Genomic DNA, 22,078 nt, shown 5'->3' on the forward strand with positions numbered 1-22,078 from the left:
AAGTTTGTCTTTCTTTAGGAGGTACGGACTTGGAAGACCATGTGCTAACTTTGTCTTAGCTTCTGTTCATCATGCTCACTGTAGGTCGGAGTTTAGTTAACTCTTGCCATGGGTTAGTTGACCTAAGGTAGGAGTTTGATATGCACTTGCCAACCTTGTTTGTGCATGGGCGGACTTCAAGCATTCTTTGCCACCTTCCAATATGCCTAGGCGGACTTGAGGGTGCCTTGACATGGGCGGACTTGAGTGTTGATCAGCCAAGGCAGACTTCATGTTGTTTGTGCCATGTTCATGCCTCCTTCCTTGGCTTGGGCGGACTTAAGAGGTCTCTTGCCATGGGCGAATTTGACAAAGCTTGGACATGTTTCCTTGGACAGCCATGGGCGAATTTTGCTCTTGATTTCAGTTTTCATTTATTTGGGCTGCTATGTCCATATATGATCTGCCACAGCTGAACTTGATTCGTCTGGAACAAAACCCTAGGTTCTTTCTTTTTGATTTGAAGACATGATTTTTCAATTTTGAGGACATGGGTACTGATCATATGACTTGAGGAATGCTTTTTTGGAACAAAACCCTATTAGGGTTTCCATCTTTCTTTTTACCCTTAGAGGCAAAAATTTTCGAATCTTAAGACATGGGCACTGATAATATGGCTAAAAGAACAAAACCTTAATCTCAGAAAAAAACAAAAATTTCTAAGCCTTGCTTTTTATACCTAGAGACAAGATTTTCAAATTTTGAGAACATGGGAAGAGATGAAATGACTTGAGGAACAAAACCCATATGCCACTTTAAAAAACATAGAAAAAAAGCAAAAAAGTAGAAATTTCTAAAAATAGCAAGTTGTCAGAAATGACCCAAAGAAATTGCGATCCTCGTCCTTCATACCTTCTAAGCACTTTGACAACATTCATACATGACTCTGAACATGATTTCTCAACTCGGCTCGAGATGACCCCAAAACTCTAACTCCTCATTTGCAAAAGGATTGGTGATTAGCAGTTGCAATGCCAAAGGAAACCCCCCCCCAAAAAAAAAAATAGGGGGTCCCATTTGCAATGGGGCGGTGTGAAATAGGTCACAACAATAGTTGGGAAAAAAATGGTTATGCGAGTTTTCCCTCGATATTTGTGCCATGGAAGAGGAATGTGAGGGTACTTGACATCAAGAAGAGATAGATCCACAACCTTTAGAGTGAGAATCAAGGTGTGAGGAGCTTTAGCCATAGTAGATTGTAAGGATGAGCAATGTCTCAATGATCTGTTCCTATTCATATGTGAATCAATAGCATCCAAAGGGCATACAATGCCTCCAACATTCGTGGTGGGTTAAAAGAAGGAAGTAATCAATCAAGTAGATCTATGACCGCCACAAAGAGATTTGTTGTCATGTCCCCCATTTATAGCAGAAATAATTAATATAAATTTTGCCATATAATATGTTAAATCATGTTAAAATTATATTATACTATATTACATTGATATAAAAAAAGATATCATATTATCAATTTACATTGAATGATGTTATTATGTTTTTTATTAAAAAAGCAGTGAGAACGAGGGCACGGACCCTTTACATAGCAGAACTATTAACGAGACCACAGTGCAAAAAACAACACTATAACAACATTAACAAAAACAAAACTAACAGCAATAAGGAGACCAAGTCTTTGAAAATAAGAAACAACAAGTAGAAAACACAAAAAACAAACTACAGGGTCACCTTTCGCACCCCAGTGGCATCAATGACACTGTTCCATTCAGTAAACAGGAACTTATACATGTCCTTAGCCTCCTGATTCTCCTCCTCCGTGTTCGCAGTACGTTCCCTCAGCAGAGAGAGGGTGAGCGCCGAGCTATGTAAGATCTACATATGAAATTTGTTAAGGCCCGCAATTTGGATGTCCTTGGCCTCCACCTTGCTCTTGAGCCGACTCACATCATCCATGATAGCCTGCAATTCAAGCACAATGCCTAGGTTCTCAATCCTTTGCATGATGTCCAACACGTCCGTGCACAACATTTCCATTTGCTCCAGAGTAGGGACACCCTGGGGGTTCATAGTAGCCTTGTCATCCATGGTCTTATCCATCGCCTTGGTCACATCTTCAACAGGGGAACAGTCGAGATTATTGCCCAGGCCCATCAGAGGAATAGTGTTCATCACCTGTTCCACCATCTTTAAATCTGAGTCCAAGTCACCAGAGTCCAGGGATTTAGTATCAGAATTTTCCTCACCCATGACACCCACAGTGCCCATTTTCATAGGGGCCCTATCCTTAACATCAACAAAGTCCTGGGCTTGCATCTCAGAATTGCCCTTGTCAGCGACACCAACAATGCCCAAATCCATGGGGTCCCTAGTCAAATCCGCTTCAGCGGTATCCTCACCGGGGGTTCCCATAGTGGTTTTAGGGTCCACTCCCTCCTTGTCCTTAATGGGGTCCTCCTTTGAGTCAATAGTTTCAATCACAAGGGTCTTCTTTTTATGCAAGCTTTTGGAAGCCAATCTGGAGGATCTCCTTTTAACCTCAGAATCAGGGGAAGGGTTGTCATTCTCAACATCCTCAGAAGACGAATTGTCTTGAAAGACAATACGTTTGCGTTTAATAGGGGTTTTGCCTTTACCCTTGGATAGGGAGTGGGAAACGTTGGGAGAGGCAGACAAAGTCAAGCTGGGAGAGACCGCAGATAAAGAAACAACAGAGGCATAAGCAGACAGACATGGAGAAGTTGGCCGTAGAAAAGCCTTCATGCGGAAATAGGAAAAATCTGGGGAAGGCCATAGAAAGGGTGGCAAGCTGCTGAGGAGATGGCATAGGGGGCTGAGAAAGCGAGAGGTTCCGAGGGGGGAAAAGAGCCTCATGAAATTTGTACAACCTGTAAATGAGGCCCTGGTGAAGGAGGTAGGGCGGCTTATCCCCATGCTTGGGGTCCATGGTGTCTTTAACAGAGCTTTCAATGGAATGCAATAAATAAAAGGGTAGACAGAGAAAATCATTATTGCGAAAATGATTTAGAAGGGGAAAATGATAGTAGTAAAATAACTTGTACGTTCCCTCAAGAGTGAAGTATTTCATGATCATAAGGCAGATCATATTCCACGGGTGTTTAAGCTCTTCCCGAGCAAACCCACCTTGGAGTTTGACAGGGTCCTCACGATTGCGGAAGAAGCGTTTTAGGCCTTCGTTGTTGGCAACATGGCTAGTTAATAATGTATTATGTTTTGATTAAGTAAAAATAGGTTTTTGAAAGGAACCTGAACCTTTTACATAACAGGAAATAGATAAAGCATTAAAGCAAAATAGAACTGTGTCTGATCAGCCTAATAAAAAACAGTTCCCATCCCAACCAAAAAGGGAACCCAAAACACATAGAGCCACAAAAAGACAGCAAAAGGATAGCAAAAGGACAACACAAAGACAAAGACAGAGACCGAGACAGCTAAATATTTTTCATGATATCTTCTACATGAACCACCATCTGCTTCATGTTGTCCGCAGAGGTCTTCAAATCATCCAACTCACATCCCTTGATATCACCCTGATTCCTAGTGTTGGCCCTAGTTCTCTTCTCATGACCTTTTTTCTCCATATGGTCCTTGTCGCCCTCTTTGTCTTTGATGTTATCAAATCTGTTAATCAAAATATTCATGTTGTCCACAGAGGCCTTAAGAATTTGGAAATTTTGTTCAGCAATCCTCTTCGCAGTTAATTCCATCTTGTCGACTCTATTGACTAGGTTTTTCATGGTAGTTTCCAACCCATTCGCCTCTCTATTCCCTTCCATTTCCTTAACCTTCTTTTCAGTATCAATAATTTTACCCACCATGGCTTCAATAGCTTCAACATTGTTGATTGCAACCACTAATTCTTTAACATTTTTAGAAAGAGGCTTCTCACCTATCGTTGCATTTTTTATAACATTAATATCATTCTTCAGGTTGCTGATATCTTTCACAATTTTACTGATAGTATCACAAAATCCCTTAATACTATCATTATCCCCATGACAGTCACTCGGATTTCCCCTTTGATTCTCTTGGCCCTCATTCTGCAATCCTTGATTCCCTTAATAATGTATTATGTTAATAGTGTACATTAATTTACATTTATATTTTGAATAATGTTATTATATTAATAATATACATTAACAATATGGAATGATGCCATTTTATTAAAATATATATCATATTTGTTGACTAGTCTCTGATAGCCATTCCTCTAAAATGATGGCTTGATTAAATGGAGGATCCCGTTAGGTGTGAGGGTAGCGACCCTTGAAAAAGGGGTGCTACCAAATAGGAAGCATCGTGGCTTTCCATCATGATGGGGTGTTAGGATAAATACCTTCACCCCCGTGCCAATTTGGAGGGATAAGCAAGCAAGGAATGGTAAAGTCTACTAGCAGGGATAAAGACATGGGTAAGTTCAGTGTCAGGTACGTATAAGCATGAATTTCCCGAGTTAGCATTAGAGTATATATCAACCAGTATGATATACATATTTAAATTCAGATTTGTGCATCATTGAATATAAATTAAGATGTTCTTAATCAAGTCAATGATAGTTAATATGATATTAAGTTAAGAAGGTAAATTTTATCTATTTATCCAACAGCATTAAAATAACATAACAGTGATGGACTTGAAAAGCACTGAGAGGGGGGATGAATCAGTGCCACCAAATAAAACACTACTTCAAACACTAACCGGTAGATGAACTTAACAAAGCTTTTAAACACAATGCATGCAATCCAAAATGATATAACAACATCCACAAAAAGTAAAGCATCCACTATAACACAAGTGTTTATACGTGGAAAACCCAAATAGGTAAAAACCACGGTGAGATGGAACTCGCAAGTTAACTATCTGCAGTAATAGATAACTGACTGGTTAAGGTCTACAAAGTGCTTTGCTAGGAGCGAATCTTGTTAGAGATCCCAAAGCTTGATTAGAAGCTTATACCCTGTTAGGAGTAACCTTGCTGGAGGATTTAAGAATCCAGACTAATGGATCACCTTGTTAGAGGATTTGTGCATTGAAGCTTGTTAGAGCTTACCCGGTTAAGGGATTTGATTATGTTGTAATGGTTAGAAAACAACAAGAATTTTTTTGTTGAAGAGCGATAAGTGTTAAGATGAAGAGTGTGTTGAAGAGCAGTGTTGAATGTACTTAGAAGGATCTAATCAAGCAAGTATTGTGCTACTCAGAACAGATCAAATTGCCAAGTAGTCGGTGCAAGTAACTCATCACAAAAATAACCAAATACCGGTTGGAACAATCAATACCGGTTTGAATAAAACATATGAACCATTGTCCATGAATCTTCGCTTGATCTCCATCTGGATCTTCATCTTGATGCCGACTTAGTATAACCATAGGTTGTCTCTTATGCACATACCGGTTGACACAAAGTACCGGTTAAAGATAAACCTCTAACATACCGGTTAATAGTGTAAACAATTGAAGTTACACTGGTAGTCAATATACTCATGTGTGTGAGAGTGTTTCATCAATGACAACAAGTGATGAATTTATTACAATCATCATCAAGCCAACAAACGGTACTGCCAGACATAACATATAAATATATATATCTGCACATAATCTTAGGAATACATAATACAATCAGATTCAGGTTATGCAAATTATGGTAATACTGCAAATTCTTATAAGGAATAACAAACTAAATATAATGAAATGACAATAAGTGGTTAATGCTGATACAAAGTAACACTAACAGGAAACTTTAATGACAATCCAATACACAACACTATTGAAATGTAATATAAAATGAAAAGTATGTCAGATGTAATTGATTATCATAATGTGATGGATTGAATAAATATAATAAATGGTTCATTGTAAAGAGGGACTCTCTTTTAAGTACTCCACTCCATAGTGGATGCTTAACACCTGCCACTTGGAGCCAAGAGGGATGAAGCATCTGCTCTTGAGCTTAAGAGAGAAGGTGGTTGTGATGAGGGGGAACGACGATAGAACACCTCGCTGGGTACGCCACTCCATGATGGATGCCTAACACCTACCATATGGATCCAAGGGGGATATGGTATCTGCCCTTGGGTCTAGGAGGATTGGTTTCTTGGACACCCTATCCAACTAGCCTACCCTAATGGGCTAAGGAAATTGACTGGTAATTGACTTTCAATCTGACTTTATATAATAAACTGATTATACCCAACAAATTGTAATTCTAAACAGTAACTAATATAGTAGAATTGATATCATTAATATAATTTCATTGGTATATGTTTCAGTTTTACAAGTATTATTTCATGTGTTCTCTAATCTTTGTTGCAAGAAACCAGTATACAAAGTTATACCCATAAAATTTAATTACCTATCTTTTAGATTTGGGAAAATTTAGGTTAATCTAAAGTACAATAAATGAGGGGACATTACATTTGTTCCTAAACTTGGTGACCTCACTAAGAAAAAGGATTAAGAATCTTTGATTTGGGTAAAACAAGATAAAGGCTCTAATACCATTGTAAGTCTCCAATTAGACATATGCAATATTTTATTATGTTTTACTAATTCTATGCAACAAATAAATCCAACCTACAAGTAGACAAACTGATTAAATCTTTCAAACCCTTATTTTGGTGATGTCAACAAACCATAAACCCTAGGTGGATAATATGCCCAGTTCTAGCAATAATAGACCCTTCAAAATTTATTGTATTTTATTGCAATGCTGATCAGAAAGTACATAAATGATAAACAACAGCAAAATGTTTTTTATGGATTTCTTTCACTCACAACTGCTATACAGCCTGGGATAGAGGTACAGACTGTTGCAAAGTGTCAAAAATTGCTAGAAACCCTTATTTGCTGTTGGAAACTACCACAAATAATATTTTATGAATTTTCTTGAAACCTTAGATGATACAGTGGCTTGCTGGAGATGTATGACTGGCTGGTGAAGTCTCATCTGCCCTTGAAACCCTTGCAAAACTGTCAAAATATGCTGGTGAAAATCAGATTTAGCTTGGAAACATTGACAACATGTCAAAATATGATTTTTAGGCCATTGTGCTGATGAATGATGACTGAAATGATGTAAACAGCAGCTGCTATAACTGATCTAATATCCAAAATGACTGGATTCCTCCCTCACAATGTGGTGCTCAGCTAGGTTTGACTGAAACAACTCATATCGAACTCTATATGATTCTCAAAATTTCACCAAAAATCTAAAAATCAATAAATAATTCCTCAAATATACTTTAGTGATGAAATGATATTTTTTTGCAAAAACACTATAGGAGCATTGTAGTCGAATCCAAATCTTCCACAAATCAGCGCAATTGTGATTTTTGGATGGAATCACCCATGATTGGAAACAAGGTTTTTTGTTCTTGATCCTAAAATGGGATTCAAGAGGATTTTCTTCTTCTCAAACCTCAAACAATCCAAGGGTTTTTTCCCTTGGACGTCCTAGATTGAACAAACTGCTCAAATCTGAAAATTGGATAACTTGAATGAATGAATCTCAAATGAAGATAGGAACCTCCTTCAATAGAGCTAAAAAATGGGCCTTAGAAACCAAATTTTCTGAAGTATTTAAAATAACTTTTATTATTTTCATTTAGCATTTAAAATTGCTTTTTATTTTAATATTAATATTTAAAAAGTGTTTTTTATCTTTTCTTTTAGTACTAGTATTTAAAAACACCTCTTCTTTTAATTATAATAACATAATTAAGTAACCCTTAAAATTAGAAGTTGCTAGATGTAACATAAACAATATTATTAATTATGTTAATCCAAAAAAGAGGATGTGACAATTATGCAGTCTACAAATGCTACAACATATCCAAAAATCTTAGGACACAATTGAAAGCAATTAGAGTTTCCACTACTCACCAAATCATATACAATAGAGTTTCCATACCTTATTAGATGAAGATCAAAACCTAAGGCAAGGTTTGTGCTCTCATATTATTTGCTCCCATTTTAATAGGAAAAAAGACATTCTTTTTCACAGGGATTTATTAATACAAGGTCAAAGTTACAAAGTAGGCTTTTGACTTCATTGATTGTCATGATGATCAACTTGATTGTGTAATGTCCCCATTTTCAGGTTCTCTTGTAGTGCAACTGGTGTTGGCTTTCCGGGTTGGTGTCAGTAGGGTCAAAGGAGTATTTCGATGTCGCCAGTGTGTTCAAATGGATTAGTGGATATGAATGACACTTTCTGGAGTGATTTCGGACTTGTTTTGGATTTACGATTTTTAGTTAGTGTTAGTTTGGACACCGTTTGATTAGTTGGGAGTTTTGGCTAACTTACTATTTTTAGAAATTTCTATTTTTAGTAGTTATCATTTATAGTAACCACTATTTTTGGCAGCTAGTCCTTAGCTTTAGTCTCCTCCCAACTTCAACATGCAGTATTGTTAGTTTTAGGCTTTGAATAATTATGGCTATTTTTAGTAAGTTCTATTTTAAACACTTGGTCTTAGCTTCCATCCTCTCTCAGCATAGTGCAATACTTTCCAATTTTGACCTTGGTGAGTTCTAATGTTTTTAGAGAGAGATTTGATTTTTTTCACTTAAGTCTATTGTAAAGTTACTTTATGACTTTAGTGAGGGCAATGGGTTCATGAGAGACCCTCTTGTTAATTGCCTAGTAAATTGGTGCCTTTAAGTTGTTTTTAAAGGCGAGAATAGACTTCTTCAAGGGGATGCCAAAGTATGGGGGATATTTTAGTGTTTTAAAAGATTAAGTTATTGCCTTCTTGATCCAAGAATGGAGAAATAAAGTTACATGTTTTTATTTGAATCTTATGAAAAGGAGTTGAACTTCAAAGGGAAATTTTATATTGTTTTAAAAAAAAGCAGTTTTGGAGGGAAATCACTCAAATTGAATGAAAGGTTGCCCTAATTTTCCCTCTCTTTATATATTCTCATTTTGGGCTCTCATTTGGTTATGCTTGCTTTGACAACTTAAGGTTATGTTGTTGGAATGCTTCCAGAGTTAATCTTTGCTGGTTGGAGGATGAAATCCCTCTGCTAGATAGCTGGTTTCGGTGGTGAAAGACCCACCCCTAGCTGGTTGGTGTTCAAATTTCCAGATCTTTCAATGATTTTGTCTTGTTGGGTGATCATATGGTTGATTAAAATGAAGATATATTCAGTTTTTTGATGTGAGTTAATGGATATTGGTGTGGTGTGTGCTATTTTTGTGTGGATTGAGTTTGAAGAAGTTTAGAAGCATTTTCAGAGTGCTGGAGTGAATTTTATGAGTTTTGTAGTGCATTTCTAGAGGTACTGGTCATCACATTTCTGCTCATGTCTCTGGGAAGTTGGCTGCTATCGATCTGGGTATTATTTCTGAGTGTTCTCCAAAGCTGGTGACCCTTTTTGACTATTCATTTGGGTTATTTGATGAAGCACTGAATTTAGAGGCCAAATCGCCCCTTCCAAGAGGCCGTACCTTTCTCATTACCCTTTGTTTTCTGACTGAGTTTCAATCTGCATTTATTACTGCTCTGCAATCTTCTATTGGAGGGACCCTTGCATTGTAATTTGACTTGTTAATAAGAAGATCAGTTTGGGAGTTGATTTTTACTAGCACTAAGACGTTTCTGAGGACTTTGAATGTGTTTGCTACTCACCTGGAGGTCTGAAAATTGCATTATTTGGATTATATCAGGTCTACAAATTAAATATTAATTCTAATTTTCAGAATGCTATTCATTGATATCTGATTTTAAATGTTTTACAATGCTCTATGAAGTTTGATTGAATTCTAGTTGTAATCTGCTCTTGTTATTCTATGCTATGTTTCAAAGTACCGTGTTATAAGCTTGTCCCTTATTATTAATAAAATCTGAAGCAAACAAACAACAAACTACTTCATTGGGAAACAAACTTGCAAAAAATTAAAAATTAAAAAAAATCAAAGGTGGTGTTGTCTCAATTTTTGAAATTTCAAAAAACTGACAACTCCTATGAATTTTTCTTTAAAATTCATAGTTTTCTTCTCTAAGTAACATTTTACGAGGTTCAAAACTCATTTGTTAATGTAAAATCATCAAGGGGTGTGTTTGCCATCGTTGTGCAAGTTTTGGTTGGTTTCTGCCTTCATTTTCCAGCTTTCTGTGCAATTTCGGGTTTCAAGTTAGTCACTACAAGTAGGAACTTTTTGTTGTCATTGCAAGTAAGAACTTTTTGGTGTCATTGCAAGTAAGTTTCTTGCAACTTGCAATGGGGATTCCAAGACCTGATTGCAAGTAAGTCTCTTGTAACTTGCAATGGGGGTTCCAAGACCCGATTGCAAGTCTCTTGCAACTTGCAATGGGGGTTCCAAGATCCCATTGCAGGTGAGTTTCTGGCAACTTGCAATGGGGGTTCCAAGATCTGATTGCAAGTAAGTCTCTTGCAACTTGCAATGGGGGTTCTAAAACTCGATTGCAAGCATGTAACCCTTTGTCTTCAAATTGCAAGTTTCCTTTACTTGCAATCAGGTCCTAGAGACCTGACCCGATTGCAAGAGGTCTTAATACATGTAAAGACAATAAGCAAAAGTATGTTGTCATATGGACATAGAGGGTCAAAATATCATGAACCATGAATCAGAGAGGACTTGACAAATGGAGTATTTAATGTCCCCACTCTAGTCAGTCTCAATGACTGATGGGTTAGCCTATTATTTTGGACTCTCGTACACTAACGTAGTGGATAGAGAGTCTTAGTGGCAGTTTCACTTCTTCAGTTCAATCTTGATTTCAGTTCCAGGACCTTTGCAGTCAGTGTATAGTAAGTCAATCTGGTAGTTGTGATATTTTTAGTCAAGGCTCTTGAACACATGGGGGTTATTCAATGTTGACCCCTGCTTTTGACGATTCATCAAACGGCTGAATATTGACGGAGATATTAATATTTTAGTGGTTAAGTTATTTATTTAACTTATATGCTTATATTATAAAGTCATAAAGTGACTTTATTAATTTAAATGCCACTTAAATATTATAAGGTGACTTTATTAGTTTAAATGTCACTTAAATTTTATAAAGTGACTTTTTTAGAGGGAGATATTAATATTTTAGTGGTTAAGTTATTTATTTAACTTATATGCTTATATTATAGTCATAAAGTGACTTTATTAATTTAAATGCCACTTAAATATTATAAGGTGACTTTATTAGTTTAAATGTCACTTAAATTTTATAAAGTAACTTTTAAAAAAGTCACTTAAATAAATTGGATGCCCAAAAGTGAATTTAAACTATGGAGATGAATTAAATACATTTAAATGTATTTAATAATGATTGGGTGTGGCTTTTTGGGAGTTGTGCTTTTTGGAGTTACAAGAAGAATGAGAAATTCAAACCCATTATGTTTGATTATTTGAAATTGCTTGTATTTGCTCTATGGATTTTTTGAGACAAGGGTTTGCTATTGAAGAATGAAAATTCTTCATGGATCTAAGATTCTGAGGCTGTGAAAGATCAACTGAATTTTTGCAAATTGAGAGGGCTTCATTCAGGAGTCTTTATGTGCTTCACCAGAGGTTATTTCATTCAGTTATTTGCAGATTACAAAATAAAGGAAGGGCATTTATTTAGGTTTAGACGCCCATCTTTAGCAGCAATTTACATTCAATAAGAAGCCGTACCATTTCTATTTGTTGGCCGTACAATTTTTTTATTGGCATGTGTGGACCAGAAATAAGACTTTTGGTTGGAGGGTTGAAACACCTTCTTTTCTTGTAGTTTGTCTACTACATCTCCAACGTCCAAACTATTCAGGCTATTTCATCACCTTTCAACTAAGTTACCGGTTCGGGTTCAGATTTGGGTTCGGATTCGGGTACGGATTCGTGGATTTGACAAAAAAAAAATTTCTTGGGTACGGGTACGGGTTCGTCCATACATATATGTAATATCCCCACTTTGAAATATAATTTAATAATAAATGATGATAATATCCCCACTTTGAAATAGAATTTAATAATAAATGATAATAATAAAATTAAAATATAAAATGATATAATTAAATATGATTAATTAAAAATTAATTAAGGTAATGAAAAGTCAAACGACATGAAAGGAAAAGTTGTGACTCCCTCAACAATGATATATAAAAGGGAGAAGAAAACCTCATTTGAGAGAGGGGATAATTTGGTAATGAGAAGTGCAGATCTGATTTAAATAATAAGTGTAGATCTGTTTATGAAAGGTTGTGTCCCTTTCAAATGGTAGAAATAATGAAGAGTTGCACTCTTTCAAAGGGTGCTAATGGTGAAAGGGTATGTCTCTTGCCAAAGGGTATACATGATGAAGAGGTGTGACCTCTCCCTCAAATTGAGAGATATAAAGGGAAGGAATCAAAAGCATCTAGTGACATCACCATTGATAAGATCAGATCAGAATTGTTATCAAGTTACAGGAAGTAACATTTGTGTTCTTTGTGGTATGCCTCCCAATCTGCAGGTGAAATCTATACTGCGAACTCCAACTGCAGGCTACAATCTACGTACAGGTAAGAGGGGTTAAGAAGTCTTAAGGTATATATGTGTGTGGACGTGTGTGCCACACACACACACATATATTAATGCATTTTTATGAATACATATATCTCTAATGATTACTTATATGAATGTAGCAATAAAGATAGAAATCTATGTAGAATATGTATGTATATTTAGGACCATTAGAAAGATTAAAGAATATGTAAATGAAGACGTAAATTATGGAATGGAAAATAGTAATGAATTATAAAATGTAATATTAATGTGATTATATGATGGAGGCTATAGGGAATGGAGGCTATAGGGAAGAAATTCCCTTAGCCTAATGGAGGGATTATGATAATCCCTGGTAGGCAGTATATACTGAATATCTATATGGATATATATGGCTTGGTTGACTAAGTTCATCCAAGAAGAGACGGATCTGGCTGGTCCCCTCTGATGGAATTGGATGATGAGATGCATCATCCAAGGCAAGAAATTGACATATGGTCTTCCTTGGATGGCTTGGGTATAAGAAATTACACCCAAGACAGGAATCGAATTAACCTTCGATTTCTTGGATGGCTTGGGTGTAAGAAGTTACATCCAAGACATGAATCAAATTAACCTTCGATTTCCTGGATGGCTTGGGTGTAAGAAGTTACATCCAAGAAAGGAATCAAATTAACCTTTGATTTCCTGGATGGCTTGGGTGTAAGAAATTACATCCAAGACAGGAATCGAATTCACCTTTGATTCCTGTTATCACTTGAACTTGCACCCCTGTTTGCTAAGCTATCAACTCAGCAGGCTTGTGACACATGGGAACCCTCCTAGGCCTACGGGTTGCCTAAAAATTGGAGTGAACCTCCAGAGTAAGCTGGTTCTTTTCAAATTCTGCACCTAAACTAACGGTTTCTTCAGGGAAAAGAGTAAGGAGGAGAACATGTAAAATTGAAAACTAAATCTAAGGTGATTGCACTAGATGATATGTTGAAATCCAACTAAGTAAAAGATACACAGTATAATAATGATAATGAAGCTCTTTTACACTAACCAACAACCCATGATCTTTGCATTAATGCTTCATAAGAAGGCTGGATAATCACAGTCCTAAGAGGGAAAACTCCTTTCACAACCTAAGACTGATAATTACTAAAAAACACAGCTTATGACCTGCAAGAACATATGTATTTCTGTATAAGGCATCAACAGAAAGTGCAATTTTAAGGGGGGCAAAAAGCCAACCACAAAGAACTGACTAACACTAAAGACACAATAATAGAAAAGATGAGAAGTAGAGATGTATGCCAAGCTATTATCCCTGCCAAAAAGGTATCACCAAGCTTTATAATTCCTAAAAATGTGTTACAAAAACATTCCTTCCTGCAGAGAGAACTCAGAAATTACAGTCTGCTAAAGGATGAATGAAGAAGAAAACTAACCAAAATGAAGGCTTCTAGTATATAAGCTTTTTTCCAAGGCAGTCAAAAAGGCTCCACCTCCTCATTTTAGGTCGAGCAAACTCAAAAAACCCACCTTTTTGGCCCCAAACATGTCTGAAAAGGAATGTACTTGAGCCAAAAAGTCAAGCCACCCATTCTAAAACTCTCATTTCGCTCCTCTTTTTGCATTCAACTTTCTGGAAACTTCACTTGGAAGCTCTGCTGGGCGCCGCTAGGGTTTGAACTGGGCACGAAAGGAGAAAAATTTTCTGGTGCTGGGCGCCGCTATGAGTGTTGGGCCTATGGGGCGTTTACAGCCTGATCTCCTTTCTGTGTATTTGATGATTCTGGTAGCTTAAAAACTGCGAATTTCTTAGCATCTCCTTGGCATTCGACACTTATCTCTACTGCTGGGCACGATTTTTTCTTGGCTTTTCTCTCTGCTTACAGGTTCGCTATCTTTCACTAAGTCTGGAAGGAATATTTGTATTTTTTTCAAATCATTGCATGGCTTTTCAATTTAACTTGAATATCTCTAAACACGTAGAAGAAACAGATAAATAGAAAAATATATGATGGAGGAGAAAACAAATGGGAGGTACGAGGTGGGTTACAAATAGCAACTAAAAGATATTCTTGTGACACCATTGCTTGTAAACTCATGGAACTGAATTTGCTTCTTGAGCCCTTCGACCTTGCCATATTCTTGATTGAGTCCCAAAATGATCTACTTTTATTCTCCTCTGCAGCAGCTTCACGTTATGTACTCATTTTTCTGTCTCTGCTTTCCTTTACCTGATTGATCTCCAGCTTTTGAAAAAATTGAGAAAGACTTGCTGGTACCATGCAGATGTGCCAATTCCTCAACTAGTTTGTGTTCCACAGCACTGATTTTTTTTTTTTTTTTGGGAATGGCAACATTCACTACAAATAGGTGATTGCCCCTCCTTGATGGCTTTTCAAGCTTTGGAATGCCCATATTATGCATTACTAACACATCACCTGGTTGCGTTCCTGCAGGAATTTCAAGACTTTTGAATCCCTCCACAGTCTCCACCTTTAATATTGTTCCCAGTATTGCCTCTGTGTAGTTGATAGTAACTTTAGAACGAAGGTTGACGCCATCTCTTTCAATTCCTTGCATTTCCTGTATATTAAGAAACACATACAGGTCACCAGCTGGGCCCCCCCTTTTTTTTTTTTTAGAGTCTCCATCTCCAGAAAGTTGTATGGTATTGTCATCACTTACACCTGGTGGAATTTCAAGTTTTACAGTCTTCTTGGACTGAACTCTCCCATCCCCACCGCATTTACGGCATGGATCAGTAATCACCTTACCTTCACCTTTACATTTTGAGCAAGTAGACACCTGTGAAACAACCCCGAACGACATCCTCTGTGTTTTCTTCACATGGCCTTTGCCTCTGCAATCTTGACATTTACGACTGCTTGCACCAGACTTTTCCCCATTCCCTATGCAACTTCCACAAGTCTTCCAGAAAAATATATCAAATTCCTTCACAACTCCAAAAACTGCTTCCTTAAAGCTTAGAGACAAGTCAAATCTTGACCATCTGGTGCATAAAATGCAGCCTTGTACCATGTTAGTGGCTGTCTCTGAGGAACAGCCACTCTTTTCACCCACTGAACAGAGGATTGCCCAGATGTCATATGTAGATCCTTCAATTGGCCTTTGAAGCCGAGCTGGTATGACCACTTTTGCCTGGATAAGCTATGTGTTCATAGATAACTGAGATATTTGGTACCTTTTGTTGCACAAAATACTCTTGAATCTGAATATCATTTGCAAGGATGTAGCTATCTTGGAATTGTTTGAAATATCTGATCAATCATGCCTCTTCCAATTTATCATAAAAATTTTCAGGCTCGATGCATAAAATGTCCTCTTAATGATCATTTGTAAATATTTGCACGCCTTGTTCATGCTCCTCGCATGCATTTTTTTCTTATACCTTTTGGAAAAGCGTATTAATGTTGTTTGAAGATTCGTGCACCTGCTGTCATGGAAGATATGTAGCCTGTGGCGTGAATGATTGCTGCCCATACTGACTTTATATCTTGTTTGTATCACTTTCTGAAATATGACTACATGCCTTTGTGAATTGATCACTGTGATTGTATCTTTGATTATATGCATCCCCTTCGTAATTGTGTTTAATGATATCTTGCATTGTGTTAGAAAATGTCTTCGTCATGATTCTGAAAATGCATTGTATTCCTTACTATTTGCTGCTCACTGAGTCTGAAAAACTGAATGTTGCATTTTCTATACTTAGTGTATAGCTTTATGTATGCACTGCATATCTCATTAGCATGCATAAATACCTTGTCCACGTCTTTTAAAAGGAGAGTCTTATCATGCTTATTGGCTGATCATGCGATCGCATACTCGCATTTTGTTACTCTTTTTCTATCACCAGCTCTGATATAATTTCATTGTATGAGACCTTGCTATCGTTTCACATGAGCTGGGCTCAACCCTTGTGGGAGCCTCATTCATCTCCACTCATTTTTGTGAATTTTATGACCAGCAAGCTGTCCTTTTTCCTAATCCTGCACATGAAACAAACATGTTAGCAAAAATATGCATATGTATGGTGATTTTCCTTTGATCTGATAGCCTTTCGAGATCCCTTTGTGATGCGAGTTATATGCATCTGATGCATGTAGGGATCATATATATATATATATGCGTGCATTAGTACACATGTTAGGAATGTAGTCAGCCATTGCTTAGAACAAAATGTTTTAACGCATTGCATATTTTAACTCTTTTGTAGATACCAGAAAGAAAGCAGATACGGACCAGGGTTAAGTAGCAAGACAAAGGCAACATTGAATCTACTTCAACTGTTCCAGTCATTCAGGCAATGACTGGTTCCATTCTCAACATGCCTTCTTCACTTTTTGTACTTATGTATACATATCTGTATATTTCCTTTCTGCACTTGATGCATGTAGCTAGTCTCACGGCTCTTTGTGTGGGACGCATGTTTGAATATGAATAAAATACTTCTCCTTTTGATGAGATGTCTCTCTCTTTTGTTGTTACAAACTAGAAGTATTTAAAAATACCATCTTTAGCTCACTCCTTAGTGCAGTTGGAAACACAAAAATAGAGAATTAGTACATACTTGTTTCTTTTTGTAAAAACTAGCATCTCTTAACCTATTTTTCAGCTAGAAGCGAAAAATAGGTAACAATTCCCTGGATGGCTTGGAACCAAGATGGGTTCCAAGAAGGCGAGCTTCACAACTGCCTAAGGACATATCTTCGTATGGCATTCGTATCCTTTTTATTTTTAAGAATTGAAATTAGTGTTAATTAAGTAATTGAGCTATAATTGCAAATTAGATTAGTTATGTATATATTTTTGTTGTGTTCTAACAATCTGTTTTGCAGGACAATGATCTCTAACTAGTAGGGACATTACAATATATATATATACACATATATTATATATATATGTTCAATATATACAATTCATACAAAAATAAAATATACAATGTGACTTTCCATACATAAATGATAAATGATAAATCCATAATTGCCAATGCCAATAAATATTCATATATCGCAAATGTAATCAGTAAACTAATAACTAAAGTCTAATATCATGTCATGTCCCCACTCTAGCTCAGTCTAGCAGAGACATGTGAGTCAGCTTATTATGGGGTCTTGTAGGCTGACAGGGTTGGACAGAGACCCGGTATGGTTATTCAGTGTTGGAGACTTGGTATTCTAGCAGTTATTGATCAGTTGGGAGACATTCCTTGTTTTTAGGAGGCAGTTCCTACTTTTTAGGAGGTTTGATCATGCCCAAGGTTGGGTCTCCATGAGATGCCTCTTTGGGTTCAGTTTCAGAGAGATTGGGCTTGTTTCCTAAATTTTAGGAGCATCCCTAGATTTTAGGGATGAGACTACCAGTGAATCCTTGATTTCTGACTTCAGTCACAGACAGGTGACAGGATGATTTTAGGGTTTGTAATGTCAGTTGGGCATTTTATGGCTATTTGGGTTATATTTTTAATATTTCCTAAGTTAGCGTTTAATAATTAAATAAGGCTAAGTTGTTAGCCATTTTGGAGTAATAAGGGGATTTTTGGCCTCATCTGGATGCGCACCCTATTGTGTGATAGCTCGTTGGAAAGATCTTGAAATTCTTTAAATCTTTCTCTTTGGTCTCAGGGCAATTCAGTGAGCGGATTTCTGTCTATGAGGAAAAAGGTCATTTTCTAGTAACATGACCACTTTAAAATAAGAAATTATAACATTTCCACTAGACCATGCCACTTGGAGACAATTAGGGTTCGATTTGCAATTGAGAGGGGTTATAAGGGGATAGGAGCTTCATTCTATCATCATCTTTTGCATATTTGACAACTTGTATGAATTTGCTCTGGAGAGCGATTTCTAGACTGGGACGCAAACCCCAGGATTAGGATTGGCTGGGACGTAGCCCTCAGCAATCTTTGGCACCGGACTTATAAGGCATTGTGTGTGGTGATTAAGGACAGAGGCATCAATTCTCAGTAGGGTTTCAGCGTGGCCTACCATCTTTCCAGTGGAGACGTGGTTCATTGCAGCTGGAGGAATGCCATTTGCAGCAAATACACCACGTGGTGTATAGGGTATTGCTTGTATTCACTTCTAGTGTATGTGGGGTTGGAGAACATTCTTCATCTTCCAGTTTGACTTTGAATTTGTATGAGAGCTTGGGAAATACATTGGATTCATTGTTTGGCTTTGTAATTCAGACAAATCTGCTTGGTACGATTTGCAATAATTCTGACTTTTGCTGTATACCTCATTTATTTCAGTATTGCTTCATATTTGCTGTTATCTATTCCTTCCTATGCTATTAAACAATCAAAAACACAAAAACAAACAACCCTTTCTGCACTTCTGTCTAGTTCTGTAAGAAAAACTTAAATAAACAGGAAAACAAAATTAAAAATAAAAAAATTACAGTAGGTTAACAGCAAAGATCTATCAGGGATCTTTCATATCATATTCATAATTTGCAAAAAAAGATAATATTCAAATTTCAAATATTTTTTTAAAAAGTCATAAAGGGGCGAATTAGAGTTTTATTATAGAAAAATTATTTTAAAAAGTCTTTTTTTATTGTTTTTTTGACCCGTGGGCCCTGTTTTTGGGAACCCACGGGCCTGGGTTCACGTGAGTCCTCCTGGGTTCGACCTGGGTTCCATCCGGGTCTTTCCCAGGTGGCCGAGTTCCTTGTGGGTCTTGCGTCATAGGACCCACAGGGAACCCGACCACCTGGGAAGGACCCATGAGGAACCCAGGGAGAACCCGAGGAGAACCAGGACCGGGTAAGAACTAGGACCCAGACCCAGGTCAAAAGGGGAAGAACCGGTATCTTAGCCTTTCAAAGATGGAGAAAGTGCATTCTGGACTTGTACGTCCATTTTGGTCAGATTCATAGTTTTGGCTGGCAACTGTCAGAATTTTTTATTTAAAATAAGCTGAGGATTTACGGGTATGCAATTAGTAGTAGAATTCATTGTAGTAGTTATCTCATTCATAATATAGTTGCAGTTGCTCCCAATTCCATTCTAATTTAGTTTTATGTGCATTTCTTGCCTGACAAAAGTGTTGTTTTTGTTTTAATTATCTAAAACCCTTGAAAAACACAAAAACAAATCAGTAATAGCATTTCAGAGAAGTTAGAACCAACATGGTTCATACAGAGTAATACAGTAGAGGAATGCATTGTAGCAGCGCTAGGTGGTAAAAAGTAGTGACTTTCACTATCACAGTAGCCAATGAAGAATGTTCATTATCTTCAAGTTTAGTGGTTGATCCTCATCAGGTTATTGTCATTACCATTCATGTTCAAATGATACAAGTTGTTGCTCCTAGATAAATATCTTCACCGATGTCAAATACTTCAAGTTCCAACATCTTGTAGCAACATGAAGACCTCTTAGATAGAGGATGATGTAAATAGAGTCGTGTCTTGGACACATAGATTAGTTTCAATTATGCATTTGTAATTTCCCTTTGACAAATTACATGTAATGACAAAAATTGTAATTGCAAGTAGTCACATTACTTGCATTCTTGTAGCTTGTAATAAGTCATAGTTACTTGCATTCTTTTAACTTGCAATAAGTTCAAAAACACTGTAATTTGTAATAAGTCATAGTTAGTTGTGGAAGAAGTCTTAGTTAGTTGGACTTCTCCCACTTTTTTCTCTTAGCCCCTCCCATATATATTGGAGGGTGCTCTATATAATTTTTTTCTTTTTCAGCAAGCAAGAAAACTTTGTAGAAATTTACAATCATAAAGACTTTGTGCTTCATACTTGTAAATTGTTTTCTTAAGTAATATCAAAAAGGTTTTTAAGTTTCAAACTTTGGGTTGAAGTCTTGCCCTTATATCCATTGTGTTCTTGTATCATAGTGGTATACTTTTCTGAACTTGCTTGAGATTATAACGAGATTGTTGAAAGTAGCTTTGATCTGATTTCTTGTAGACTTTGTGCCATAAGTATTAAGGGTTAAATTATTGTAGTTAAGTGTTCAAAGATGAGAAGAGTTGCAAGACTTTGTGCTTGTGGTTGTTCCCATTTTAAGTAGTTGAGAGGTACATCATATTCGTAGACTTTGTGTTGTTATATGCTGTATATTATTCTAGTTTTAATCATTTTGAAAAGGTGAATTTGTGCTTTGTTTCTATTTTCTCGTCCCGAGGGAAGTGACGGAAGACTTTGAGATTTCATGGAAACTTCACTTCCTTTTTGTTTTAAGCATTCTTGTTATTTCTTTAAGCTACTGTATTTGTTTTCAAAACTGCTATTTCTTTTCTAGGAAGAGAAAATAATATCATCTTTTTTGAAAAAAGAGAAAAGGATGTTGTACCACCCAAGTTAGATTAGTGTTTAGTTAGTAATAATATAAAAGGGGGAGCCTTCCCTTAAATTAGGAGAGTTTTATACTCACACGCTATGGTTGAAACCACAATTTTGCACATCTTCCCAGGTGTACAAAATTTTCAACCAACAGGTGGACATTATAGATTGGAAGGCAATCAAGGAAGTTGAGAGTAGCTAACACCTTAAATGAGATCAATATCTATGGTTCACTTTCATATGTTGACTAAGGAAGGCAACTCACTTTACAAAAGCTATTTTAAATAGTAAAAAGTAGTATGTTTTTACACTACAGTTAAATGAAGATCCCCACATGTCTGTACCACTTTTCTGCCATCAATTTGTAGCAAGTTATAAATCATATTCATTTGTGGATATTGGATTCCTTAATCTACACATAGGTGGTTCCATTGATTAGTATGCAATTATGAAAATTTTTAAGCATACACAATAACAAGATCCCCTATTCTCCACATTCCACGTAAGTATGGATCCACTAAATTAAAATTTAGTACATATACAGTAATAACTTGTCCATATATGACTTCCCAATAGAAAACATGAATTTTGACCACCAAGACCTATGCAATGGAGGTTCTCAATTGGAATAAGGGCTGACTGTGAGGTACCAATCTGGGTCAGATCAGTCTCATTATGGATGCATGCCAATTTGTGTCAGTTTGAGGACAATAGATGTGGTGCTGCAGAAAACTGAGGAAGAAGGAATTTACATCCTATAATTTGATTTCAATGTTCCCTTGGTCCAAGTTTCTGGTGAGTCATGTGATGACAAGAGAGAAGGCTCAAAAGAAAAAGTGACTAAAGGTAGAGGGAAGAACACCAACACAAAGCGAATCTTTCAATGGCACATGTATTGGTTTTACCTAGTGTGTTGAAGTGTGTCTAACATGTGCAATAGAAATGATACTTGAGAATGTCATGCCGAGTAAATTGCTTTTACTCCAAGAAAAGGAGGTCATATAGGTTGTAAGAGTTGTGAATCTGTTTGTCCAATGAAGTAAAACCATGTTGAAGAAAATCAGTAAAATGACACCATAACTTTTGGAGAAAGTGACATACCAAGGCTAGTAACTGTTTATTAAAAACATAGAATTAGACCAAGTGATAAAATAACATATAGAGTCTGACAACTCCCGGGTGTTGGAAGGTTGGAAGAAGTGTAGCTTGAAGTAAAAGTCCATGTAAACAATGACTTTTCAAAGCTGT

General features: G+C 36.6%; 1 protein-coding gene and 1 long non-coding RNA gene across 2 annotated transcripts in view; one reads left to right on the forward strand and one right to left on the reverse strand.

The window, feature by feature from the left end:
- Nucleotides 1–16,981, forward strand: part of LOC131077904 (uncharacterized) — a 44,286-nt gene extending 27,305 nt beyond the window's left edge. Inside the window, exon 3 of the long non-coding RNA XR_009113671.2 lies at nucleotides 16,734–16,981. This is a non-coding gene — a long non-coding RNA (uncharacterized LOC131077904). The remainder of the gene's footprint in view (nucleotides 1–16,733) is intronic.
- Nucleotides 1–22,078, reverse strand: part of LOC131077903 (probable LRR receptor-like serine/threonine-protein kinase At1g56140) — a 127,703-nt gene that overhangs the window by 27,716 nt on the left and 77,909 nt on the right. The window lies entirely within an intron of this gene.

This window comes from Cryptomeria japonica, chromosome 11 (genome assembly GCF_030272615.1).
Source record: "Cryptomeria japonica chromosome 11, Sugi_1.0, whole genome shotgun sequence".
NCBI classification, from domain to species: Eukaryota; Viridiplantae; Streptophyta; class Pinopsida; order Cupressales; family Cupressaceae; genus Cryptomeria; species Cryptomeria japonica.